This window comes from Mus musculus, chromosome X (genome assembly GCF_000001635.26).
Source record: "Mus musculus strain C57BL/6J chromosome X, GRCm38.p6 C57BL/6J".
In the NCBI taxonomy this organism is placed as follows: domain Eukaryota; kingdom Metazoa; phylum Chordata; class Mammalia; order Rodentia; family Muridae; genus Mus; species Mus musculus.
The window spans coordinates 126,607,260-126,617,659 of record NC_000086.7 but is presented as its reverse complement, the minus strand read 5'-3'; the positions used below and the strand labels follow the sequence as shown (position 1 = coordinate 126,617,659).

The 10,400-nt window shown below is 37.7% G+C and overlaps 1 pseudogene; it reads left to right on the top strand.

Moving 5' to 3' along the window:
• Positions 1-359: 359 nt before the first annotated feature.
• On the top strand, positions 360-5,795 carry Gm7746 (annotated as a pseudogene).
• Positions 5,796-10,400: the final 4,605 nt, after the last annotated feature.

Sequence of the window (10,400 nt, the reverse complement as noted above, 5' to 3'; positions counted from 1 at the left end):
CATCAAGAAAAAGAGAAAGAGAGTAGGGGCGGGGATTAAGACAATTGCATCATCATTACTGTAATACATAGAATACAACACATTCTGGTCCTTGTGCTAAAAAAACTGTTTCATAATCCTATTTGAGAAAAAAAGGTTTCTTAGAAAGTCCTTCCTATAGACAACAAAGATATTACACATGAACGATCAGAATATAGTTGAGACACGTCCTGCAATTAATCAAGCTGTGCTTGCAGCAAGTACTATGAAATGTTTCAAAATGCTATTAAAAGTACTCTGGATAGCCAATAGTCTGCTAAACTCAGATGTTTTATCACATATACAAAAATATGTTGTTGTACTTTCATAAGGCAGCTATCATGACTTTTGGTGCTAGAAATATTTCCAGTGTTTCTTCTCGTTACTTTAATGATAATAATTGTGTCTCTTGTATACTTAGTATCAGTGAACAGAGAAATATTATACATGTTATTAATGGCAGGTAGGAGTGAAAAGGGGGCTAGATCATTGAACACAATGAAGCACTAGACACACTGAAGCACAGCCTACAGTTTTCTCGAATTTTGTAACTTGTATATTTGAAGAGCAGATATTCAAAATCTAGGAGATAGAAAAATGACCTAGTACAACAATGACCTAACAAATCAGAAATAAGAGTGATCTTCACTTGTTTTACCATGCAGATATGAGTCTGTAATGTAGATCACATGCCAGTATCAAAAGTGTGAGTTCTCACACTGAAGTTGATACAGAAACACTCAGATATATTTTGAATGTTAGAAGTCAAGGAAGGAATATAAAGAATATAATATTGTCAACTTTAGATGAGCATCACTGGGAGAAAGGCACATCTTTAAAAAATATCTAAAGTAATTCTTATCTGGACACCAAAAAGTAACTGCCACAATTCTCTGGACATAAGAAGTAATGCAATATCCCATGTTCCTTTAAGCCTCTCTTGATGTACACTAGATTGAGAAGTATTTGATGGAACGTCACTGTGAATACAGACAAGAAGAAGCAGACAATAACTACCACCATCTATTTCTACATTATATCTTCCCAGTAGTTCTTTTAGATTTTTAGGTTTTTTTTTATAATTATCAAGGCTATTTTGTACAAGTACAATTTATGTTGTTACAATTCATCCTCCATGCAAGCTATTTCCATTATATTTTTTAGGCAGGCATATTATAGGCATTCAATTATGACCTGTCTTATGTTTTAGTACTCTGTGATGAGATGAAGAGTAAATATCTATTCTGACACTCCTAAATTATGAAGGGTTTCCAATATATAACTAATTTTATTTACAAATAATCCCTTGCTGACCACCCAATATGTCAGGAAATATATGATAGACTAAATCTTAGGTAACTTTGGTTAATCAATATCCAATTTCTTAAGGATTACTTTTTAGTCTGTTGGTATAGTGAGTATATATTTTTGTTTTTATATGATGTATGTAAGCAAGCATTTAAAGAGATACATGATGTTAAACATTAATCATGATTCTAGAAATGTTTATACCAGTGATGAACTAAAAATGGCTGTCCCAAAGGCTAGAGAGGAAGTTGTTGATGTGCACTCTACTTCCCTATGACACCTGAATGATATTTACTGAAGTCAAACTAAAATGAAAATGTCATGTGCTCTTACTACTAAATAGTATTTTAATTCAAATATCATACTCCAGATATCTGATATATACTAGATATCTGCCTTAAGTCACAGATATAGGAGTGTTCACTTGAAACTTAATGGTCATTTTTCTAATGAAGCAGTATAAAAGACACAAACAATACTCACCACTGATTACCTGCATGCAGTTCCTCACTCTATACATTGGGACAGTTTTATACTCTTGTTGTTGAAAACCTCATATTTATTGGGAAACCTATAGGGAAAACAGCAAGGCAGCAAGTGTGAAGAGCTTTTGGGGGCTTCTTGATTCTAGACACTTGGCAGGAGTTTGACATAGTCCAAGACAAAGAAGTAAGCTCAAGGCTGGAATCTAAATTTGGTCCACTCAGGAAATAGGCACAGATTAAGAATATTTATACCAATAGCTTATGTTCTAAAATCAAGAATTACAAATGGAAAGTCATAAAATTGCAAACCTTCAATAAGGCAAAGGACACTGTCAGTAGGACAAAAAAGGCAACCAACAGATTGGGAAAAGGTCTTTTCAACCCTATGCCCAATAGAGGGTTAATATCCAATATATTGAAAGAACTCAAGAAATTAGACTCCAGAGAAACAAATAACCCTATTTTAAAATGGGGTACAGAGTTAAACAAAGAATTCTCCACTCAGGAATGTCAAATGGCCAAAAAGCACCTAAAGAAATGTTCAACATTCTTAGTCATCGGGGAAATGCAAATCAAAACTAAACTCAGATTCCACCTCACACCAGTCAGAATGGCTAAGATCAAAATCTCAGGTGACAGCAGATGGTGACGAGGATGTGGAGAAAGAGGAACAGTCCTCCATTGCTGGTATGATTGAAAGCTGGTACAACCACTATAGAAATCAGATTGGCAGTTTCTCAGAAAATTGGACATAGTACTACCTGATGACCCAGCAAGACCACTGCTGGGCATATACCCAGAAGATGCCCCAACAGGTAATAAGGACACATGCTCCACTATTTTCATCTCAGCCTTTATAGTAGTCAGAAGCTGGAAAGAACCTAGATGTCCTGCAACAAAGCAATGGATACAGAAAATGTGGTACATTTACACAATGGACTACCACTCAGCTATTAAAAACAATGAATTTTTGAAATTCTTAGGCTAATGGATAAAACTAGAAAATATCATCCTGAATGAGGTCACCCAATTACAAAAGAACAGACATGATATGCACTCACTGAAAAGTGGATATTAGCCCAAAGCTTAGAATATTCAAGATACAATTCACAGACCAAATGAAGAAGAAGGAATTCCAAAGTGTGGATGCTGCGGTCCTTCTTAGAAGGGGGAACAAATTACAAATAGGAGGAGTTACAGAGACAAAATGTAGAACAGAGACTGGAGAAAAGAATATCCATAGACTGCCCTACCTGGGGAAACATCCCATATAGAGTCACCAAACACAGACACTATTGAGGATGCCAAAAAGTGCTGATATAGCTATCTCTTGAGAGGCTCTACCAGTACTTGACAAATACAGAGATGGATGCTCTCAGCCAACCATTAGACTGAGCACAGGATCCCCAGTGGAAGAGCTAGTGAAAGGACCCAAGAACTGAAGGAGTTTGCATCCCCATAGAAGGAACAACCAGTACCCCCAGAGTTCCCAGGGACTAAACCACCAACCAAAGTGTACACACTGAGGGACCCATGGCTTCAGCCAATGTGCAGTAGAGGATGGCCTTGTTGGTCATCAATGAGAGTAGAGGCCCTTCTTGATCCGGTGAAGGCTCTATGCCACAATACAGGACTAGGATCAGGGGTGGGTGGGGTTGGTGAGCAGGGGGAGGAGGGAGAGGATAGGGTGTTTTTGGAGGGGAAACTAGGAATGTAAATAAAGAAAATATCTGATAAATAAATATCTAATAAATATCTAATAAATAAACAATAAATAATAATAATAACAATAAATAAATATCTAATAAAAACATGTTTTTTGTTTGTTTGTTTGTTTGTTTTTGTTTTTTTAAAAGGACATTTACATCTGAGTTAATGCATACCCAGAACATGCTCAGCAAGGCTTTTGTGGGATTCTTTTTGTCTTTATCACCCTGACTAGCCCCTTGAAAGGTGTTTACAGGATTTTGTTTACTGTCTTGCTTCTTCCTTGACCCAGAATCTTTTTTTGTTTGTTTGTTTGTTTGTTTTCGAGACAGGGTTTCTCTGTATAGCCCTGGCTGTCCTGGAACTCACTTTGTAGACGAAGATGGCCTTGAACGCAGAAATCCATCTTCCTCTGCCTCCCAAGTGCTGGGATTAAAGGCATGTGCCACCATGCCTGGCTCTTGACCCAGAATCATATCATTTTACATGTACTTATAGTGATATAAAAGCAGACCAGAAAACAAAAAAAAACAAAAAAACAAAGAACCTGTTTTAGCCTCAGAACTATCTGGGGTCATGCTACAATGTTGTTTAATTGTCTTTTTTCTTTTTAACCCTCACTCCTGCCCTGAAGAACCTCCTGACTGACTGAGCTGGCTTTGTCAAGCAAGGAGTATTATACAGAGAGCTAAAGAAGCTGTATAAAAGAAGCTGTTCCATGTCCCAGCCTAGAATGTCTTCTTTCCTTACCAACAGGAAGTATAGTCCATTAAGAGGTTCATTTTATCTTCATAGAACTTAATGAGTTTTCAAGTACAAGTCTGGGAAACTTTAAATGTGTGGGCATTGACTTTAAAGGTTTGGAATAATGGAAGTAACATAAAACTGAATCAGTCTGAGATTGTTAATATGATACACTTAGTTAATATTATGTTTAACACAGAAGATCGCATTATTTTTTTATGTTTCAAAACTTTGTTTAGTTAGATGTCTGAAGCATGAGTTAGAGATGTCTAATATTCCATGACTTAGTGTTGATGAAGGAATTTTTAAGGCATTTTCTTAAATGGCATTCCCTCCTCTGAGGTGAGTTTAGCTTGTATCAAATTGACATACAAATATCCAGCACCGGATCATAGCATATTTGAATATTTTTCTCACTATTATTTCCTTGTCCCATACCTTAAGGTAAAATATGGGATTTCTCAGTTGGATGAATTAAATCTGATGGGTATAATTGGGCTCTGAAGAAGCAAGTGCCAGGCTGCATGTATGAATTGCCAAAGACAAGATATTTATAATTGTGTTTTTTTTTAGTAGTCAAAGCAATGTTCATAATGGCATAATCTGTAATGCACACCAAATATAAAGTAATTGTATTGGTTGTATGACTTGTGTGAACTTTTAGTATTAGCTAATTAATCAAGATAGATATAAAATAAATATCATACTATGATTTTGTTTAATCTTTATAAGTAGAAAATTTTTTTCAAACCAGTGAAAGAATGGTCATATTTGATTATATGAAGAGGGAATCTTGCTACAAGAACAGGTTTTCAGATTAGTTGCAGTTTGCAGAGACAGAACTATTGTAGTGAAGAGAATGTAAGGTTTCTCCTCACTAGAAGAAATTACCTTGATAAAATACTCTTTCTCACGGAGTACGTGGCCACACGCTGGTACTGAGCGCCAGAGATCATGCTTATCTCCAAAGGCTACACCAAATCCATTGACATCTGGTCTGTGGGCTTCATTCTGGCTGAGATGCTCTCCTAAACGGCCCATCTTCCCTGGTAAGCACTACCTGGAACAGCTCAACCACATTCTATGTATTCTGTGTTCCCCATCCCAGCAGGACCTTAATTGCATCATTAACATGAAGGCCCGAAACTACCTACAGTCTCTGCCCTCTAAAACCAAGGTGGCTTGGGCCAAGCTCTTTCATACATCTGACTCTAAAGCTCTTGACCTGATGGACTGGATGCTAACCTTCAACCGAAACAAGTGCATCACAGTACAGGAAGCACTGGCTCACCCTTACAGTACTATGATCCTACAGATGAGCCAGTGGCTGAGGAGTTGTTCACCTTCCACATGGCGCTGGGCAATCTCCCCAAGGAGCGGCTGAAGGAACTGATCTTCCAAGATATGGACCACTTCCAGCCAGAGGCTGCAGAGGGCCCCTAACAAGAACAGACACCCCTGTCCTTTTGGACCTGGTCCTGCTTCTACCTGCTCCTTCTCTGCAGATTGTTAGAAAGTGAACTTTGCTCAACCCTTCCCCGGCCGCCCAGGCTGGACCAAGGGTAGGTCTGGCTACCTTCTCTCACTTTGCAGGGGTCTCCTGCTTCAAGCAGGCTTCTCCCACGCAATCCCCTGCCCCACCTCCCCATAGCCTGAGTGATGAGGTGGCCCCAGAGTTGATCTCTGCTGCTGTGTCTTTGTCTACCTTTGCTAGACCTGGCTCTGGTAGACTGTTCTGGAATGGAGGGGCTATGATCGCCCTAGGACCTGTGCTTCGGAGGGGTGGAGGGCACTGAGTAGGGCTCTGCCCTATTTATCTTGTTGGAACCCCACCCCATTTTTCCTGACAGAACATTCCTAAGTTTCAAGGGCTAGTTTCTCTGAGGAGCCCAGACCTAACCCTCTCCCTCTCAAGCTGCCACATGTAACACCCTTGCTGCTTCTGTGAGTGGGTGATTTGATGTGGGGGTGGGGCTCGTGGAGAGCCGGTGCTCCTCCTCACCTCCCAGTACCTATATCTAATAAAGAAATATAGAAATGTGTATATGAAAAAATATAAAGTTTGCTAGACCAAGGGGCCTCTCTTCCCAATGATGGCCGAGTAGGCCATCTTCTGCTACATACGCAGCTAGACATGAGCTCTGTGGGTACTGATTAGTTTATATTGTTGTTCCACCTATAGGTTTGCAGACCCCTTCAGTTCTTGGGTACTTCGTCTAGCTCCTAATTGGGGGCCCTGTGTTCCATCCAATAGCTGTCTGTGAGCATCCACTTCTGTATTTGCCAGGCACTGGCAAAGCCTCACAATAGACAGCTATATCAGGGTCCCTTCAGCAAAATCTTGCTGGCATATGCAATAGTGGCTGGTTTTGATGGCTGATTATGGGATGGACCCCCGGTTGGGGCAGTCTCTGGATGGTCCATCCTATGGTCTTAGCTCCAAACTTTGTCTCTGCAACTCCTTCCATGGATATTTTATTCCGTATTCTAGGGAGGAATGAAGTATCCACGCATTGGTCTTCCTTCTTGATTTTCTTGTGTTTTGGAAGTTGTACCTTGGGTCTTCTAGGTTTCTGGGCTAATATCCACTAAACAGTGAGTGTATATCAAGTGACTTCTTTTGTGATTGGGTTACCTCACTCAGGTTGATATCCCCCCAGATACATCCATTTGCCTAAGAATTGTTCTTAGTATTTTTTTTTTCATACTTCTCCAGAGGGAATTTAGAGACTTTTACAAAATTTACTATAAACTAGGAGACAGAAAACAATCAGAATTTCTAGGATCTATTAGACACAGGTTCAGGATTGGCACTAATTCTGGAAGACATGTAGGATCATTGTGACCCTCCAGGAAGAGCATGGGCTTATAGAGGTGGTTGAAGGAATTTTGGAGAAGGTTTGATTCCAGTGTATCCCCATTTCTTCCCCTTCTTATTTTCTAAATTTCAGAATGTATAATTCAGATAGATACAGTTTAACAGAATTCACACATTTGTTCCACGACCTATGAATTGAGGCCCAATTGAAGTCATTGCAAGCTCTCTCTACCAGTAAAATATCAAAACAAGGATAGTGTCTGATATCTGGAGGAACTATAGAAATTAGTGCTACTAGTTAAGGACTTGAAAGATACAGAGATAGTTCCAACCACATCTCATTTTAGCTTTCCCAACTCAAAAGTTCAAAAGGCAGACAGATTGTGGAGAAGGACAACTATGAAAAATTTAATCAAGTGGTAATTCTAATTGCAGCTGTTACTCAAAATCTGGTGTCCTTACTTAAACAGAATAACACATTTCCTGGTACATGGTATATTATATCTATTGTTCTACCGAATGCCTTTTTCTCAGAACATGTGCACAAGAACCACAAGAAAAAAAAAATCTGCTTTCACTTTGCAAGGGCAGCAGTATACCTTCACATAGATTTACATCAATTGTAGGCTAACTCTACAGTCCAGTGTTAAAACTTAATTTAAAAAGATCTTGATCATCTGTCTCTTTTATAAAATATTATACTCATCTACTATTTTGATATTATTATGCTAATTCAAGTAAGAAAGCAGGAGGTAGAAACCACTTTGGACTTGTTCATAACATATATACACATCAGGTGATGGGTAGTATGTCCAATAAAAATTCCAGGGTTTTGTATCTCTGTGAATACAGTGGTACTCGACATACAGATATATTGTATGTAAGGTGACAAATAAGTTATTGAAAATGGCATTTCACACCACAAAGAAAGAAATACAATGCTCAATTAGGCCTGTTTGGATTCTAAGTCCTGTGTTTTCTTTACTCGGATATATTAGTCTGGCCCATACACTAGCTACCTCAGAATGCTGCTATGAATGGAGCCTGAACAGGAGAAGATTCTTCAAAAAATCCAAGATGTGCAGGCTTGTTATACCATTTAGACAATATGACCCAATAGACTGGATGGTACTTGAGGTGTTAGTAAACTATAAGGATTCTGTTCTGAGGATTTGACAGGCCGCTATAGATGAATCACAGGGGAAATCTTTAAGGTTATTCATCAGTGCTCTACTAATTTCTATAGACATCAGTTCTCCCTTTCACAGACTGCTCTTGGCCTCTTATTGGGCCTTAAAAACTAAACTTTAGATAAAAGGCCACTAAGTTACTGTGTGACTTAAACTCCCTGTAATGGAGTAGGTAATTTCTGACCCATTGAGTAATAATATAGTATATTCATAGCAACAATCCATTATAAATTGGAAATTCTATTGTTCAAGTTGAAGAAAGAACTGAAGCACAAGCAAGTTCCATGAAAAATTTGACCCAAAACTATGGTTTCTGCTTTCAAAAATATACTATAGCTTTATGAGGATATAAATATTGTCTAGCTGAATTAGGAAGATAAAAGTGTTGCCTGGCTTTAGGATAGTTTTGCATGTTATGGATGAACATTCTAAGATTGAACAGGCATAATATTACATCCCTCCTGTCTGGAACAAGACTGGAAGGCACTAATGAAGGAAAACCTTCACAAATGTCAGGGAGTACATATAGTCCTGCATTTTGTTTTGAAGGACAAATGGCCCTATGTAAAACTGTCTACTTATAGCTGTCACTAGTGGATTGGTTTTATGGTCAGAGACTTTGCAAAGAATATAATTAGAAAATTAATGAGGAAAAATATTTGGAGTGGTATATGAACCTCTTGAAATGAATATAGAATAGGAAAATATTTGTATCTCATGTAAATACTCAAAAAGGTGACTTGAGTAGAAAATATATTCTGTAATTAAAGCATTTGGATGACATGTTATGTTGGCAGTCAGCCTCTTATCCCCCAGAACATCCTTGTCATTATCCAACAAGCACATGAACAAAGTTGACATCGTGACAGAGATGAGATAATGGGTGTATTTGTACACTTTGGCATGCAGAAATCCAGTTAGATCTGCACCATTTGTTCAAGATGCTTTCTTTTTTCCATTGTATGGTTTTTGTTTTTGTTTCTTTGACAATGTCAAGTACCATAAGTGTGTAGGTTTATTTCTGGGTTTTACATTCTATTCCATTGATCAACCTATCTGTTTTTATGCCAATACCATGCAGTATTACTAGTATGCTTCTTTACTATAGCTTGAAATGAGGGATGGTGATACCTCCAGAAGCTCTTTTATTGTACAGGACTGTTTAGCTATTCTGGGTTTTGTTGTTTCTTATTCTGAAGTTGAGAATTAATCTTTTTAGGTCTGTAAAGAATTATGTTGGGATTTTGATGGAAATTGCATTGAATCTGTAGATTGATTTTTGGTTAAATTGGTCATATTCACTATGTTAATTCTACCTATCCACAAGCAGGGAGATCTTTTTGTCTTCTGATGTCTTCCTCAAATTTCTTTCATTAGCAACTTGAAGTTCCTGTCATACAGGTCTTTCAACTGTTTGGTTAGAGTTACACTAAGATACTTTGTATTTTTTGTGGCTATTGAAAAAGCATACTATTTCCCTAATATCTTTCTTAGTCCATATATTGTTTGTGTAAGGAGGGCTACTACAATTTTGCATTGATTTTGGATCCAGCCACTTTGCTGAAGATGTTTATCAGATGCAGGTATTGTGTCCTAGACTGGTTGGCATCACTTATGTATCATATTGTATACTCTTTGAATAGCAATAATATGATGAATTCTTTTTAATTTATACCCTCTTCATCTCCTTTAGTTGTCTTATTGTTCCAGATAGAAATTCAAGTACTATGTTGAATAGATAGGGAGGGATGATAACCCTTTTCCTTGATTTTATGGAATTGCTTTAATTTTCTCTCCATTTAACTTGATGTCAACTATTGACTTGCTGTATATGGCTTTTAATATGTTTAGTTGTACACCTTGTATACCTGATCTCTCCAGGACTTTTAGCATAAAAGGGTGTTACATTGTAACAAAGGATTTTTCAGCATGTACAAAGATCTTTTGATGTTCTTTCTTTCTGTTTTGTTATATAGTGTATTAAGCTGTTTGATTTTCCTATAATGAACCATCATCCATGCATCCCTGGAATGAAGCCTAATTGATCATGGTGAATGATGGTTTTTATGTATTCCTGGATTGGGTTTCTAAGAAATTTTTGAGTATTTTTGTATCCATGTTTATAACAGA